We start from the raw sequence: 19,012 nt of genomic DNA, 5'->3' as shown, positions 1-19,012 counted from the left end.
TTTTTTTTATTTTCTCATTTCCGTAACTATTAATATGATTCACTGTATTAGTTAATGTAATTAACGAAACGATTCGTTATACATTAGGTATTGTACTGGTATGCAGAATAATGATACATAGGTAGTACATACTGGTTAGTTGTAATTGCGATGGATGATAAAAAGGGAAAATAACACATATATATATTATGTGTTTTAGTTAAATGTTGAGTTTAATATTTGATTTTTAAAAATGCCGACGTAATATCATCTGTTTAACTAAAATGACGAAATTATACCCTGAAATAGGTAACCATACCACAAATCTCCCTTTAATTGATATTAACTCTTATATAAGAAAAACCGAATCAAATCCAAACCAGTACCCTAACTTTCAAATTCCCAATTTTGAAATAAAAATAGCATTAAATTGAAACTAAATAATAAAATTCATATATTCCAATAAGAGATGACTACATTCCATGTTCGAATTGCAACTCTGAATTCTGGATTCTCTGTTTGAATATGTGATTTTGATAGCTATCAACTATCGATTTCTACCCATTTACCTTTTTTCTGTGTTCTTCACGATAAATAGATTATTGTTTATTTTTAGTTTTTAAATAAATTACACATATGGCATGAATGAATAAAGATAATCAGTGTTTACCTATAAATATTATAACCAACGTCAATGAAAAGTCAATAAAAATTCAATAAAAAGAATATTTGTGACACTGTTGTCAATTTCAGAGTATAATTTCGTCATTTTAGTTAAACAGAGGGTATGAACTTGAAATTTTTAAAAACCAAAGGTTAAACTCGACATTTACTAAAACACAAGGTAAATGTTGATGTTGGACTTCGTCCTCCATCTAATGCACAAGGAATTTGGCCCAGTACAAGTTAATTGGGCCCAAAGCCCATGCCTTTTGTCTTTGACATGTTTTAATAAATGCACCAGCTCGTGAACAGGATCGATTCTCAGCTCGATATTCAACATAAGATAACCGCCTCTTGAAGACTCGGACATCGAGAGCTCGCCAGCTAGATCAATCCGCAACCGCCCCCTCGTACGAATAGGTCTCTCACGCCAGTACGAATAGGTCTCTCACGCCAGATGTCTCGATATGCAGTGAGTTACAATTGACATGTGACGTGTCTTGAACGACCCGGAGCTCGCTATCTCATCTTCTTAGACTATAAATATACGATAATTAGGCATATTTTGGGCACATTACTAGATCTAGCTATTATCATTATTATCGAAATCTAATCTTTGTATAGTTTCGTCGTCATTTTAAATACGTATTTATTTTCCAGTTCTTCAAGAGATCAAATTTATTCTTATTACACAGAATTAAGGCTCATCTATCTTAATCAATCCATTTTAACCACAAATTTTTCGTGATTGTTTTGGTGTAAACTATCGCTTTAACAGTTTGCGATGTCTGTGGGAATCCCACGAATTTTCCTTACGCTCCAAGTCTAAATCCGTACCAAAAAACCTTCTTTCCTACCACACCAACCCCATGTCATCATCGTCTCCGACAACCCCCGTATTTGGCTTGGAATTGATCCTCAAGCTGAAATCAATGCTGGAGGCCCTCATCGAGAGATAATTATCAGCACTTTCGTGCAGGCATAAAGCATTGGAATCCGCTACGATGCAGTAGGTCTCATGTTGGCGGGATCCAATCCGAATGCTGCGTGATCTAGCAGACCGGGAATGAATCTTATACTTGAAATTCAGTTGGACTTCCCGGGAATCGAAATGACTCCTAACCCTAACCAATGTGAAGCCTATACTAAACTTCCACCTCCGCCTTGCAAAATTCCGCAGCACATGAGAACCCCCGAAAACGGGCCTGCACGAGCCTACACGGGCCCAATCCCAGGCCTCATCGAGAACTTGGGAGTTCAGTCGAACCCGCACCTCATAGTATGGAATGCTCTATGAGTCAACCCAACTCACCTCCAAATAGGGCGTCAAGTCCCGCCTCGTCGATTTGGGGAGTTCGGAACCCATTCTGGCGTAACCAGTCAGATGTCGAGCCCTCAAGAGCTCGCAAACCAACCCCACTTGAGGCCCGGTACAACCATGATGGAATAGTATTATTGCGGCGAACGGTGGCTGAAACTAACGCATGGCTGCGGGCTGTGAAAACGCGAGTTCATAACGCCACGAGCATAGCTCCCAAAATAGATCGCTTGATCGAAGAAACGCACCGCACCCCGTTTGCCAAACGAATAATCAACAGTCAGATCAAGGATACGGGAAAGCTCAAACTTCCTTTTTACAAAGGAAAAACTGACTCAAAGGCACATATGACCGTACTTAGAACTATCTTAAGCTAAATTTTTCAGGAAAGGTTTTCTTTTTTCCAAACAGAACCCGAAATGTTTTTTTTTTCCAAACAGAACCCTAAGCCAGAATACCCAAAACCCTGGCAGAGAAGAAAACAAGAATGAGAAAATAAAAAGATTTAGAACGTACCGTTCTTCAAAGCGACTCAACGCAAATAAATAAGAGAGACCGATGGAGATGCCCCTTAAATTTATAGACACGGAAGCCCAACAGACTCACTGTTAATGCGCTGTCATATCATGTCAAATCGTATCTGACCAAATCAAATATTTTATAATAACTGCTTGATCTTCTTGAGATAAAAATCATTACGGTTTGAATAACGAATAAAATATCCACCCGTTCCAAAGGTAATGCAGCACGCATGGCATAACTAGTTATCTATTCCGAACTAGAAGTGCAATTAATCAGCTCGTATATGCTTTTCGTATTTAATTTATCCATTATTATATATTGAATAAACTGGAGGATTGACTATTGATGTTGGATTTCGTCCTCCATCTAATGCACAAGGGATATGTATCTATGCATATCTATGTATATTTTCAGGGTAAGACGTTTGACTTTATGAATCGGTCCGCATTATGAATTCAGTTCTACCATCAAATATAAATTATGTCAACTTAAATAATGTATTCGACCAAAACATAGTATAAAAATTCAAAAACTTCTACTTGTAGTTTCAATATTATTTTACTTTAATTTTGTGGCCACAATTGATATGAGATGTACGTAGTAGCTTAAAGTTCACACGCATCTTATTGAAGTTTCATTTTTTTTTTATATTATAAAATTCAAATTTACAAATGTAATTAATTAAGTATTATATTAACTCAACTACATTTATTAAGAAAATAGCTAATTTTAAATCACAACATATTAGTATATCCGAATTAATACACGTACCTAAAACTAAAACATACACATTATTCGAACATAAAAAAACATTCAGAAAGTCACAGATCCGCATGTCCTATGATATCCAAACACGTTACAGAGTAATTTTTCTCTCATTTCCGTAACTGTAATAGTTAATGTAATTAACGACACGATTCGTTATACATTAGGTATTGCAGTGGTTATGCAGAATAATGATACATAGGTTGAGTACTTACACTACTATAAATGTTGGATTATACAATCCATTTTCTACAACGCTTAAAATAAGTGTTGTAGAAACTAGAGATTCTAGGACGCTTAACATAAGCATTGTAGAAACATGGTGTTTCTACAACGCTTATGGTTAAGCGTTATAGAATCTGGGTGTTTCTACAACGCTTATGGCTAAGCGTTGTAGAAACTTAGTGTTTCTACAACGCTTGTGGTTAAGCGTTGTAGAAACTTAGTGTTTCTACAACGCTTGTGGTTAAGCGTTGTAGAATTAAATATATTTCAGATTTCCCACAACGCTTAGACTATCTGTTGTAGAATCCTCGCCGCAGCGCCACGTGTTTTATGCCGCGGCGAGAATTTTCTACAACGCATTGTCCAAGCGTTGTAGAATGATGGAATTCGCCGCGGCGAGATTTCTACCTCGCCGCCGCGAGACCTTCTACAACGTTTAATATGAGCGTTGTAGAAGCCTTTCGCCGCGGCGACGTTCACTTTTAGCCGCGGCGATAAAATCTCGCCGTAGCTAGAAATATTCTCTACCGCGGCGAGGTGGATACCGTAGCCAAGCAGTTTTTTAAGGAACTGCCTCGCCGCGGCGATGAAGGAATCTCGCTGCGGCGAGATTCTCCTACAACGGTTGTAATATCCGTTGTAGGAGCACCTCGCTGCGGCGAAGACAGATTCTCGCCGCGGCGAGAAGTTTTAGGTTTTCACTATAAAAGGCAATTTTCAGTTTTTTTCTCATTTTTTTAAAACGCAAACGCGAGACAATCATTTTCGGCCGATTCTGTCCAGATTTTTTCTTCCAAAATCCCTCGCCACGTCCTTGCCGCCCCAAAATCTCGCCGTCGCCTTGTCCTCGCCGCCATCTCTCTCTCGCCACATCCTCGCCGTCCCTCTATCTCGCGCCTATCTCTCTCTCTCTCTCTCTCTTGCCGCCTTTCTCTCTTTTAAACATTGTAAGGTATGATTTTCTAAGTTTTTGAAGGTGGTTATTGATTTAATTTCGTGTTGTTGATATGGATTTCGTGTTGTTGATATGGATTTCATGTTGTTTTCCCGGGTTGCATGTTGTTTGATTTTCTTAATTCACAAATTTAGGGTTTTGTTTGATTTTCTTTGTTTAGAACACGAAATTAGGATTTTGTTTGACATATTATGAATGAATTTGAGTTAGAATTTGTGTTAGAATGAATTTGAGTTAGATTGAAATATCCGGATTGTGTTTGACATATTGTGACATAGGTTAGTGTTGATTAATGTTGATATTGAATTGTTTATGAATTTGTGATTGTTGGAATTGTTTATGAATTTGTGATTGTTGGAATTGTTTATGAATTTGTGATTGTTGGAATTTTTTATGAATTTGTGATTGTTGGAATTGTTTATGAATTTGAGATTGTTATGTTTAAATTAAGTTGTAATTGATATAGAATTTGTGATTGTTGTGACATAGTTAGTATTTAAAATGGTTATGTTGATTGTAGATGTTGAGATTGAATTTTTTATGATTATGCTTTGTGAAGGTGAAAAATGGTTCGAACAAAAACTCCGGCGGGCGCCACGGCTCCGAGCTCTTCCAAAGGTCCTAGTAAAAGTAAAAGTAAGCGAGCTCGTCAAGCGTCTCCTGAAGCGGATTATAATACAAGTATCTTCACTAGCAAGGCCGCAGAGGATCGCTACGACAAAATCTCGTCGCGTAGTGTGATCCTTGAGCGGAGATTCAATGTGAGCACTAACACCGATATAGGAGTGCTGATCCGCAACAGTATTCAAGGTCATGACTGGGTGAAGTATTGTGCCGTACCCGAGTTCGATGCGAACTTAAACTTCGTGTACGAATTCTACGCAAACTTACCAGATAACAATCGAGATGTTGTGACGGTCCAGGGTAGACCGGTCGATGTGAGTGTCGAAGCTATCAACGATTTGCTTGGGACCCCAGATGTGTCTTTCGAGAATAAGGGCTATCGGGAATGGTTAAGAACTTGCAGCCACTAGGAGATGGCGAGGGTGCTGTGCATTCCAGGAGAGGGTTGGGTCCTTGAAAAAGGAAAAAGGGTACTCAAGCATTAACAACTCACCAGGATTGCTAAAGCTTGGATTTACATTGTTTGCGCTCGCCTCTTTCCGATCAAGCACTTCACCACTTTCGACGAGGGTTGTATCCAGGTGTTGTTCTGCATCATAAAAGGTTATTCAATCAACGTCGGTCGATTCATCTATAATTGGATGAAAAGTCTCGACTATACTAATGAACGACACGGTTTGCCATATCCGTCAATCATTACCAACCTTTGTACAAATGCGGGGGTAGGACGCTTGAAAAAGGGATACGATCAAGAGTCCTATGGGGCCTATTACGAATAATATCATCGATCAGTACAAGATTAGGTAGGAACCACAAGAGGAGGAAGCAGAGGAAGATGAGGACGATGAACCACCACTCAATGAGCCCCTATTGCGCTTACAAGCACCTCCGGTAGTCGACCCCGCCACCATCGACTACACTGCTCATTGCTCTAACTATTTCGTCGGCGGGTTTAAAGCACACGCAACAGTACATGCACCAACAAGCGGAGTATGACGCTTCTCACATCAATCAATTGAACGATCTCTACTCTCGGTGGGATATCAACCAAGAGAACTTGGTGTTAGTTCCTCCATATCCTCAATACTCCGATTATCCATACCCATCACCACAGTGGCCACCGCATATGACACCTCTTCAATATCCGGTGCACCCACCACCACCACTACCGAATGACGAGTAAATTTCAAGAACCAACAACACCAACTCCTCTATATAAATTTCAAACTCTTTTTAAATTTAAGTTCCAGTTTAAGACTCGCTTGGTTTGTTTAAGTTTATGACTAGATTATTGTGTTTTATTTAATGTGTGTTTGAGACTTGATTCTATGTTTGAGACTCATCTTAATTTCAAGATGTTAATGTTCATTGATTGTGTGTAGATTTTTTTTATTTGAATGGTAATTTTTTAGTTGAAAAACAGGTTTAATATGGGAAAAAAAGTGAAATCTGAATGATGTGATCGTTATAGTCTGATCTCGCCACGGCGATCTACAGTTCTCGTCGCCGCATGGAATGCGTGTCGCGGCGCGATTCATACTTCGCTGCGGCGAGGGATTCTACAACGCTTACTCAAGCGTTGTAGAAAGGCCTCGTCGCGGCGCAAAATAAACTTCGCCGCGGCGAGAAACATACCGAGAGCATGCATTTTTTAAAAGATGACCTCGCCACGGCGACATTATTGTTGGAATTGATCTAGAAATAAGAAAACATTTAACGCTTCGTGCAAGCGACGGAATTTAAAAATTTTCTTTTAAACAAGTAAAACGATTTTACTAACCTAGACAAAGTGCAAGTACATGTTCATTTAAAACTATTAAAAGCATTACTCATTTACTAACCTTTGTGAAGCTTGAACGTTGAGAAGCCTTAGGAAGGTTGAAACGTTCGTCTCCCCACGCAGCTCATCTTTCTTCGTTCCTCGGGATCTTGAGTTACCACGATAGTTTCTATCACAAGAATCACTCGAGATTAAAAGGAATTAGTGTGTGGGCACCTTTAAACACGACGACTCAAGAACAAGTCTAAGAGTCGAAGAGCTTAAATACTAGGTCAAATGTGGACCTAGGTGCCGAAACAAAAACGAAAAGAACTTAGAGAGAGAAAGGGAGAGGGGCGACCAAGCTAGAGAGAGAAGCTCTCAATCTCTAAAACTTTGGAATGAATAAAATGAGAGGAATGAGGGCTCTATTTATAGGAGAGGAATTTCCTTCAACAAGATAGTTTGCTCTTCAATAGAATATCACATATTCATGAGCAAAATATTTCCCTCCTTCTCTTCCATTTGGACGTGCAACCTCATGAAGCAAGTTCTTGGATTTGTTTCCTCTTTTATCTTGCTTCCCTCTTGCTTGGTTGGTCGAAATTCCCTCGTTCCTCATGTAGGGAATTTGTTTCCTCTTTTTCTTTTTGCAAGTATCTTGATACATTAATGCACAAAATAATCTCCCTTTCTTTGCTATGTTGGACGGCCATATAGGGCTTCTAGAAGGTGTTTCTAGATTTTTCTTCACTTGTTCATGACAACATAAGAAAAGCCCATTAAGAATTTTCAAGTAAAATTCCATGAAATGAAATTAATCCTCAAGGCCCAAATTCCTTAGACTTGACCGAGTGTTTATATGTCATCATATGACAATGTCAAAAAATTTATTGACATTTATTTCATCCTATGTCCAAAAAGACAAAAATACCCTTTAGACAATTTCCGTAAAACTTGTCTCGTTCTTGTTTTGACTTAGCTTCTAGTTTAACTAATCCTACTCGATATGATTTGTGATAGTGATCTCATGGATCCAAATGAAGAAAGCTTGAGCTAAATACTTGGACTCAAAAGTTCACAAACCTTTTCTAAGTTTAGCTTAATGTCAACTGACTTCATTAAAGAGTTGACACTGAGAATCTCTCAGTTCAAATGAATTTAGTTTCTACTCAAGAATTCAACTAAATTGTGATGAGTGGATCCACTGAATATTATCTATGTTTACCCTTCATGAATATCATCAGCTAGTCAGGATTTACACAATTACCATTTTACCCTTCTAGCTGTTATTTCCTCAACTCCTTTTTCGCTTGTGAATAAGTTAGAAACAATGTATTGACGATGAGCTAAAAAGTCACATTGATTCATCCAAAAGAGTCATGACTCAATTTGGACACTGGCCAGTTCATTTATTCACATTCCAAGGAACAAAGCATGAGGTGATATACATTGCATTTCAGCAATCTTGTACATGAATTCCATATCTATGAGATCATCGCAAAGTTACTCATGACATCTTCATAACTTAGTACTTCACCAATAGGTCATGTTCAGAATCACATAGTGAATCCGAACTCTGAATTTCTCAAATGAGAATACGTAAGCTTTGAAATGACATGTCTCATTTCAGGATTGAGGTAAGCATGATGCAATTCATACGTAGTGACTTTGAGACATAAGAGGTTAAATGATTTGTTCTTATCTGGTCTTTAGAAGTGCATTGGTCAATTCAGTACCTTCAGAAGATACCTTTTAACTTCGGGTTTCCGACTGGCACGACACCAGAATGTATCTTCATGTTCATAGTATACGAATTGTTGTTCAGGAAATATCTTTAGCAATGGCCAAATGGGAAAACTCCTCTTTTTGACATTCTCTTTGAAATTATACTGTATCTTGGCATTATTTTAATCTGCTCTGAGTTGTAAGAAATGTCAGGAAGTTGACTCGGGCTGATGTAATCAGTGAGATCCAAAAACCCGAGTTTTAAGGCGCGTGAGAGGTCAGGGAAATGACTCGGTCTGTAGCAATTAGTGAAAGACCCGAGTTTTGAGGCGCGTGAGAGGTCAGGGAAATGACTCGGTTTGTAGCAATTAGTGAGATCTAAGGCGCGAGAGAATTTCATGCTGCTGCAATTAGAAAGATTCAAGAACTGGAGATTTGAGTTGCGAGGGTGGACGGGAAATTGACTCAGGCTGCTGCAATTAGTAAGATTCAAGTCCTTGAGATTTGAGTTGCAAGAGAGATCTGGAAGTTGACTCAGGTTGCTGCAACCACTAAGAACCAAGCCCACAAGATTTAAGTTGTAAGAGAGGTTCGGTAGCTGACTCAGGTTGCTGCAATTAGTGAGAATCAATGCCCAGCGATTTGAGTTGCAAGAGAGGTCGGGAAGTTGACTCAGGCTGCTGCAATTAGTAATATTCAAGTACTCGAGATTTGAGTTGCGAGAGAGGTCCGAGAGTTGACTCAGGTTGGTGCAATCAGTGATTTGCAATTGCTTGAAGTTTGAGTTGTAAGAGAGATTTGGGAGTTTACTCAAGTTCCTACAAGCTTTGATGTTCAAGTGCTTGAGGTTTGAGGAGTGAGAGAGGTCCTGGAGTTGACTTAGATTGTTGCAACCAATGAGAATCAAGACTTCCAAATTTTGCAAATCCTATATGAAAAAGTAAACCGTGATTTATGTGATAAGTCAGGCAGCATAAGTGATTGAAAATAACAAATACGCTTCTTAGTACCTTGAGGTAGTTTTAAACTTTGAAGTTTTAAACAAATTGTGATTCGAACCAATACCAAACTTCTCTAGCGTACTTTAGTGATATAAGTAACTATTTCATACAAAAAAGTAAAATAAGTTGATTATTTAACAGCTATTTAGCGTTTTATGTTGAATAAATAGATACTTTCTAAAAATTGGATTAAAAATTTATTATGTATTCGGAATGTGCCCTTTGTATTTAAAATATGAATGGACGTTCAAGGAGGTGAACGCTAGAAAAAAAATGGGTTTAAGGGTCAAATTGCAATAATTTGAACGCTAGAATATATGAATTGTGGTGTTAAAAAATACTTGCAAACAATACCTTGTGTTTTGGGCTCCAAACCCGTTCAAGTTTAGCACTTTCAATGCACACCTCACGAAGATTCTTCGGATTAAAACTCTCTGGCAAGCATTTCAAGGGGCAACCCGTCCATCGGAAATATCTCAGTGTAGCAGGAAGGAAATCAAGATATTCAGGGAATAAAATTTTGTCATTGTACGAAGACCAATCAATATAGAGAAACCATAGATTGCGCATTTCTTTAAAGACTATAGGGCTTATGTCAGATTGTGGCATATCCTTCAAGAAAATTCCTTCAATTTTTTGTGTCCCCTAATCACAGTTCATGCAAAAAAAAATGACCACATATTGATTATTTTATGATAATGAAGTGTGACTGCAATTAAGTTTTAAAGGATCTTGATATTCATAAGCATGACTTACTCGATTCTCTTCCAAGACACGGCAAGTATCTAATGTAGACCACAACCTACTGCGCTCTCCCGGATCCTTTAATTCTCGACGAACAATTTCTTGGCCCATTTCTTGGATCTAATCATGCATCCGGATCTGATCCCTCGCATTGATTCCCGCAGTTATGAGAGCCTTGTCAATGAGAACATTGATTCCCGCAACAACTCCGGAATATCTGTACCCGAGTATTCTCTCACTACTACAAAATACCTATTAGAAGTCGCTATATTTGCGTCGGATACATTTTAAAGCGACGCACAAAATAATATTTTGGAGATTGGTTGACGTGGAGAAGAGTAAAATAAAGACCATTCAACCAGAACTCGCCACGTGGGCTCGCGTCGCTTAAAAAGCGAATGACGCCACGTGTCATGGGGCGTCGCTCGCTTTTTGAGCGACGCCAGGCCTTGTGTTGTGTGGTGTCACTCGCTTTCTGAGTGACGCCAGGTGTCTAAGTGACGCGCAAGACACGTGGCCTGGCGTCGCTCAAAAAGCGAGCGACGCTAGGCATTTTTACCTGTTTTCGGTTGGATTTGAATATTATTTTATCTGTTTTTCTACATGAAAAATATAGTGGAATACGTATTTTTAAAATTTAAAAAAAAATAATATTGGAGTCGCTCATAAAACAAGCGACTCCCCATTTCAAAATTAAGAATATATATATATATATATATATATATATATATATATATATATATATACACACACACATTGGAGTCGCTCATTAAACAAGCGACTCTCCACTTTAAATATTAAAAAAAATTATATATATATATATATATATATATATATATATTGGAGTTGCTCATTAAACAAGCGACTCCCCGTTTTAAATATTAAAAAATATAATATATATATATATATATATATATATATATATTGGCGTCACTCAAAAAACCAGCGACGCTAGGCGTTTTTATTCTTTTAAATCCCTTAAGTCCCGAAATCTCACAGCAGTTTACATCTTCATCTTCTTCGATATTCTCTCCAAAAAACCGAAAAACTCCATTGAAACCCACCTCCACCACCACCACACATCTCCACCGACCGAGGGACCGGCTTCCACACATCTCCACCAACTTTACTCCAGCCGGCGTCGTGTTCTTCCATGGTGAACGTTTTCAATTGTGGCTTACGGGTAAAAGATTATTTCTAGGGTTTCTTTAGGTTTTTTTTTGGGTTTTGATTTCAAAATGTTATGAGTAAGAATCTTAGATTTTTGTATTGGTTTTGTTCGTAGCCGGTGTGAAGGACATAGATTTGTTGTTATTTGCCACCGTCTCAGGCGCCCCTAGTCGCCGCCGCCCCTTCTCCATCCGGTCGCCGTCGGCTTTATGTAGAGGTTTCATCTGTTTTGTTGCAGGAAAATTATAGTGGAAAACGTATTTTTTAAATATTAAAAAAAATGACTGGCGTCGCTCACTAAACAAGCGACGCCAGTCTGCGCAGACTGGAGTCGCTCAGAAATTAAGCGACACCAGTCTTTTGGAGTCACTTAATTTCTGAGCGACTCCAAACTTTTTTTCTGAGCGACTCCAGACTGGAGTCGCTTTTTATTTGAGCGACTCCAAGTTATAAAGCGACGCCTACAAAAAGAGCGACGCCCCATTAAAACAACCCGCCAATCTGATGTGGCGCTTACGTGGAGCGTCGCTCGGTCATAAGCGACGCCCAAACCTTTGGGCGTCACTAACATACGCGTCGCTCAAAAAGCGACGCCCAAAATATAATGCGTCGCTTTTTGAGCGACTCTAAAGGGGTATTTTGTAGTAGTGTCTCGATCTCATTCTTGTCTTTGCCTTTAAGGAAGCAGGCAATATCGAGAAACATGTCCTTGTTGTTCTGGCTTAGTCCGTCGTAACTCATTTTCAGTATGTCTTGGACTTCATGATTTGGAGTTGAGTCAAGTAAGTCCATTTCGCTTTCCCATTCTTCGATGCTCCTTGAATACAAGTACCGACCCAAAACCGTGAGAGCCAGCGGATTGCCTTTGCCATATTTCTTGACAATTGTCTCCGCCAACTTCGAGAATCCCTTGGCCGGAGATTCATCTCCTTCTTTACCAAAAGCTTTCGAGAGAAAGAGTCGACGAGCATACCAAAAACTGAGGTCCTCGATTATGTGTATTTTGTCGGCTTTGATAACCTTGAGCACTTGTGAATTTCTGCTCGTCACAAAGATTCTGCTACCTGGACCGAAGCATTCACGATCTATGGCCAGAAGGTCCAATTGCTTTACGTTATCGACATCATCAAGGACTAAAAGAATATTCCTTTGGCGGAGTCTATCCTTTTCGCAATGAGTGACGTGTCAAGTTCTTCTCTTTCAACAGTTCCGAGAAAACTCTCTTCTGTAGGTCCGAGGATTGGTGCTTCGTAACTTCCTCTCTGACGTTTTCAAGGAAAAAGAAACCGGAGAATCGATTGTAGAATTTCTTGTAAGAGACACGGGCGATTGTCGTCTTTCCGATGCCACCCATTCCCGAAATTCCAATGACTCGAGTGTCCTTGTTCGTTAAGTTGACACATAAAGATGGCTCTATAACACGCAAATTGTAATCAATTCCAACAAGACCATTTGTATCATAACTAGAAGTAGAAGGTATCATTTTTAATTCTTCCGTGACATATTCAACAATTTCTTTTATCAACTCGGACTCGGACCTGAAAAATGTAAATAAACTGTAGTCAATAAACATATCATCGATTTTTTTTTCCAAAGCTAATGAGTGTATTATATCAAACCTTTAAATTACAAAAAAAAAACTAAACATCTATTACTCGTTGTAAAATGAATATGCATTAAAACCGGGTTTTCCGACAAAATAGCCAATTAAAATTTTCGGATTTGTAAAATAGTCAAACCTTATAAAATTAATGAAATAATAAAAATGAAAAAACTATATGAATTAGTCAAATAGCGTCCTTCATTTAATATACTAGCCCAATTATCACAAAATATATATATGACTTCGTATTTATATGAGAACCACAAAATTTTTGTAAATTTATATAGAATATTAGATATCTCCACCTCAAGGATCTCTGGGACAGTATTTTCGGGAATATTCGCCTATGGATTATGGATATCTACTCTAAATTCTGATTTTTCGAGTTTTAGCCTCTCTATACTATCCCGCGATTGGCCAAGTGCTATCTAGTTTGTATTTATAGCAATGCCCCTTGAACTCCTGCACGTGTAACACTATGCCCCCTCAATTTAAAAACCGTACACAGCCAACCCTAAAATCTTGCATCGTAACACACATAGTCCTTCCGTCAAAATTTATATGACGGTGTTAAACAAACAAGGGTAAAAACGTATTTATCCTTTTTTCTTTATTTTATATCGTCGAAAATGTCTCAAGCGTTTTGCTGGACCCCAATCAAAACCTCGACGACATCCCCGCCATGTTCACGCTCTCCGGCGATGAAGGTTTTCTCTGCGGCATTTCGTCGAACACCTCTCAAGCATTCTGCTGGACCCCGTACCGAAGCCTCCGACGATCTCATTGTCCCTCAGGAGTTCAGAGCCACTACGTACTCCGCCATCGCTTCCGGGAAGTCCCACTTGTGCGTGATCAAAGGGCCGTACTAGTCCGAGAACAATTTCGGCACCATTGACTGTTGGAAATTAGTCGAAACCCTTAACCAAATCACCGTCGAAACCCTGACACTGAACCAAACCACGATCTTCAAGAACATCGTCGCCGGATACGGATTCACCTGCGGCGATACAAGAGACGACGGTCTACTCTTCTTTGGACCGAACTCCGGCGATCTGAAAATCCCGACCGAAATCTCATCACTCTTCGCTCGCCGCTTCCAAATCCTCTCTCTGTGCCATTTCGGAGCTCACCGGAGAGTTGACTTGCTTCGTCAAAATAGTCAACGGAAAAAATAACCCGATTCGTTTCCCTGCCTGCTGGGGACTCTTCACCGCATGCTCTCTCTAACAAAACAACTCTTGCCGGAAGTATTTGGCTCTCTCGAAGACTCTAGTTGCAGACGAGTTCCAAGAAGAAGATTGAAGAAGAAGATGAAGTAAGTTTTTTTTAACTTCTCTTTAACAATAGGGGCATTTTGATACTTTCCTTTGTCACGTGCTAAAAACGTGACCACACACCCAACGTCCGTCAAGAATATGTGACGGAAGGACTATCTTTGTTACGATGCAAGATTTCAGGGTTGGCTGTGTACGGTTTTCAAATTGAGGGGGCATAGTGTTACACGTGCAGGAGTTCAAGGGGCATTACTGTAAATAATCCTTTAATATAATAGCCTAATTATCACAAAATATATATATATATATATATATATATATATTTGACTTCGTATTTATATGAGAACCACAAAAATTTTGTAAATTTATATAGAATATTATATATCTCCACCTCGAGGATCTCTGGGACAGTATTTTTTGGAATATTGGCCTATGGATTATGGATATCTACTCTAAATTTTGATTTTTCGAGTTTTAGCCTCTCTATACTATCCCGCGATTGGCCAAGTGCTATCTAGTTTGTATTTTGCTTTGCTCTAGATGAAGCTTTTTTCCCTCTTTTTATATTTTTCAGTTTATGTTAAATAAATATATATATATATATTATCATATTCGGATACAAATATAAAGGTTAAATATATATATGAACAATAATTAATGAATAGAAAGTTGTTAAACTATAAATAAATCAATTAAAAAAAAATCATTTAAAAGTTGGACTTAAGGTTTATGTCAACTAAAACCATTTCTCAAATACGGTTAAATCCGGATAACTAACAATTTACCTCACGTCTGCCGAATTAAATCCGGATAAATCCGCAGTGGTTCTCAGAGATTCCCGCCACATCTTCAACTTTTCCGAGTCGTGTCCGAATCGTGTTTCGAGATCTGAGAATGCAACTTCGAAGCTTCTCTTTTGGTGTCTTATATCTGTGGGCTCCACCTTGTATAACACGAGTATAACACGTTGTTTATCTTCTTTCATGCAACGGACGATGTGGTTGAGCTCATCCAGACACCACCGAGATTGGGCATAGTTCTCTGAGAAGACGATTATCGAGATCGCCGATGCCTTGATTGCTTCTAGAAGCACAGGCGAGATCTCGCCTCCTTTCTTGAGGTCCTCCGAGTCTATGAACGCTTTTATTCCTTTATCGCGCAAAGTATCGTAAAGAAAGCTGATAAAGCCCCATCGTGTGTCCTTGCCTCGAAAGCTGATGAATACATCGTATCTTTCGACAGAGGTACTCGAAGAAGAAGCCATTAGTGATCAACCTCCAAAAATATCAACTGATATCAAGGGTTTTATATCATAAATGTAAAGGAAAGCTTATTAGATTGCGACTTTTGTGAAGTTAGTTTATGAAAACTAAATGGAAGGTAATTCATATGAACATATAAGTTTATAGTGAAATCTGATTAGTCACAAAGACAAGATGTCGCACACAAAGTGTTGACAATGTGTCCGACAACTTGCTTGAACACAGAGAATGGATAAACAACAAACATTGCGATAAGAAAGATAATCACGATATGGTTACCCAGTTCGGTGCAATACACATACGTCTGGGGGCACTCTGCCAATGGAAATGATTTCACTATCTTGTTGTCAATAGTACACACAAGGTTTAAAATGATTACAATCACCAAATCAAAAAACCTAGAAACTATTACCACCAGTAAATACCTAAACCAGGGACTCCCCCTGGATTTGAGATCCGCCCCAATTCCACTCTTCGAGCAACCGCCTATGCTCGGATGACTTTCAGTCTTCAAACGATCATGAGCCTTCAATCACGAGTACACAGAACCCAACTCTCACAGACACTTAATCTTTCTGGAATAGTGTTTGAGAGAATACACCGCTCTTAACAAAACACAAAGCCTCCTAATCCGCGGTCTTGCACGTCTAGGAGCTCTAAGTATTTTATCAAAATTGTCAAGGCTACTAAGGGGAAGCGTATGGCTTTTATAGCAGCTGTACAGGCCTGGAAGTGTATCTAGGGTTTCCTTACCCATCCTCACACGAATATCACGCAATAAAGTCACCAGCGAGGCAATCTGTCAATACTGGAAACTTGCCCGAAATATTGTCTGCGCACAGGAGGAAGGATGTCTCACCAGAAGCTGGAGCATGAAGACCGACATCTTTCCAAACAACTTGCACTAAAAAATAAAGTCAGCATATAACGTAACAACAATCTCCCCTTTTGGCTATTTTTTAGGCAAGTACTTCCAGGAACAGTTGTCATACAAGCGTCATGACCAGATGGAGAGAGTAAAAAAAAATGACCTCATGACGCCTCTCCCCCTGATTGCCTCAAAATAATACCAAAGGCAAGGATCGACCAAGACAGAGGGAGGAAAAACACAGCCTGAAAAGAGGTTAGAACTGAAGGCAACATAAAACATACATCAACAACAATAAGAAGCACCATCTTGAAAAAGGTCTTTTAACACACCAACCAGAAACCCAGTATGAAACAAGAAGTTAAAATGTAGATAAAGCCCGACAGAAAGAAATCTGAAAAGAAGTCAGAGGATACAGACTAGACCATATAAAACACATATTAACTAGAGGGATTCCCAGCAGAAACATCATTGGCTTGACCTTCAGTGCCCTCGGAGTCACTGATGACATCATCCTCGGTATCTTCATCATCATTGTTGTCAGCAGGACTAGCAGCGTGGCTCGGCTAAGACGAAGAAGCATCATCAGTGGCAGACGAAGAAGTCATTACTTTGATAAGTCGTTCACAAGCAGTCTTCCTTCGAGAAGAGATATCAATGATCTCCTTGAGGGCAGCAACTTCTTCAAAAAGTTCTTTAAGAATATCACTCTTATCATTTTCAGAGAGAGGAGCAACCTTGATGGTACGACCAAGGGCGACAGATGTTGCGACAGAAGGCATGGAAAGATCTCTGACATGTTTTCCCTCAAATAACCTATGACTGAAAGAAAGTTCACTAGGGGGTTTACCAGCAATGTCATCAGCCCTTAGTAAATCTCTCTTTTGAACCATCAACATACCAGAGAGGAGAGAGGGAAAGCCAATAGGGAGCTTCACAGCATAGGACTTAGCATGCTTGGCCAGGTGGTTGAACACGAAATCTCCAAAGTTGAAAGACGCACGAGTACCTATCCGATAAATGAGGCATGCCAAGTCGGACTTGATGCTCGAGCCATGAGAGGAAGGAGCCCAATTAGCAACCCCAATTCTGTACAAAACAGAATATTTTGCAGAGAGATCTGAGGAGGGTAGCAAACCTTTAGTGGGCCAAGTCTTCTTCTCGTCGTTGGTGAGCTCTTTGGCAATCACATCCAGGGAGGGAAGCCGATCGGCATTGACAATTCTCCCTCGTCCCAGGAAATCATTGATCGCAGAGGAGGAGACATCAAAGCAGTGGCCACGAATGAAGACTTTCCCAAACTCAGGGTGATGAGGCTGGTCAATTTCAGAAGATAAATTCACAATACACTCTTTCACCAGTCTTGGGTAATAAGGCCCGATCCCAGAGACAGTTTTGATGAGTTGGGCATCGTACAGAAGTTCCATGATGACGTCAATGTTCAAGGCTTCCTTAGACAGTTCCTTTTCTGGAAACACAGTTCTGTGGTATACATACCTCCATTTTCTGACACGATCTTCCTCATGAAAGGAGACATTATCCAGAGGAGCGGGGGGAACATCTTTTGGAAGTTTTTGACCCCCAACAGATTTCCTGGAGGCAAGGGACACGATCTCAGGATAAGCAGATTCTTCCTCTTCGTCCACCATCTCTTTCAAAAAATCAGGAACATTCTTCTCAGCAGATTTTGCCTTCAACTTCTTCTTGTTTAAACCCATCTTTACCAGTTTCTTTTTCTTCTTCTTTTTCTCAAGTTCGGGAACAGTAGACATACTTTCTTCCATCATCTTCCTCTTCCTCTTTCTTTTCTCAGACAGTAGAGTAGCAATGCACATGTCATCATCCTGCTGGACCTTTTCCTTTAAAGAGGCAAGAACATCTTTTCCAGCATCCTGACCTCTAACAGACTCATCCTCATGCATCAGAGGAGAAGATGTCGGAACATCCTTCAAAACATCTTTACTCAACCCCAAAATTCCGCCAATCGCATCAACGGGAAGGGGTTCTTGCTCATCAAGAAGAGATTCCAAAACATCACTGTCCCTAGGGTTTTCTTCAGAGGGAATGGAAGTTTCAGGATTATCTTGTACCATTTTGTGGGGGCTTTCAAGAGGAGACCCGCTAGTGAGGGTTTCTTCCATGGCAGTGACATCAACCTCTCATCTTTCTTCAGAAGCGCTACTGGAACGGACTTCTCCGGTAATGTCGGTGATGGTAAGGGAGGATTTCTTGATCATGGCTTTTCTGACAGCGGAGAGAGAAGGGTTTTCAGGAGGAACAGATGACCCAGCAATTACACCTCCGGCCTGACCATCGGCACGCTTACTGGGTCGCAATCCTCGAACTCGGACACCATGTTTGTTGCTCTCCTGTCCTGGCCGCTTCGTCTTGACATCTTTCGCTCTCATTTTTGTCTTCTCTTGCTTAGATGAGACAGTGGTGTTGATTCCGCTTCTTGTTCCTACCATTTTGAAGAGAGTACCAAGATAACTACCACAAAAATAACTGTCAAGAATGGTGATTACACAAAATAGATAAGATTTGGGAAGGAA

General features: G+C 39.6%; 1 pseudogene; it reads right to left on the bottom strand.

Moving 5' to 3' along the window:
* Positions 1-1,495: 1,495 nt before the first annotated feature.
* On the bottom strand, positions 1,496-15,596 carry LOC149394084 (TMV resistance protein N-like; annotated as a pseudogene).
* Positions 15,597-19,012: the final 3,416 nt, after the last annotated feature.

This window comes from Urtica dioica, chromosome 6 (assembly GCF_054948205.1).
Source record: "Urtica dioica subsp. dioica isolate 48M chromosome 6, U.dioica_male_clone48M_v1_H2, whole genome shotgun sequence".
Lineage (NCBI taxonomy): Eukaryota > Viridiplantae > Streptophyta > Magnoliopsida > Rosales > Urticaceae > Urtica > Urtica dioica.
Note: the sequence above shows the minus strand (reverse complement) of the source record. Positions and strands in the feature narration are given on the sequence as shown.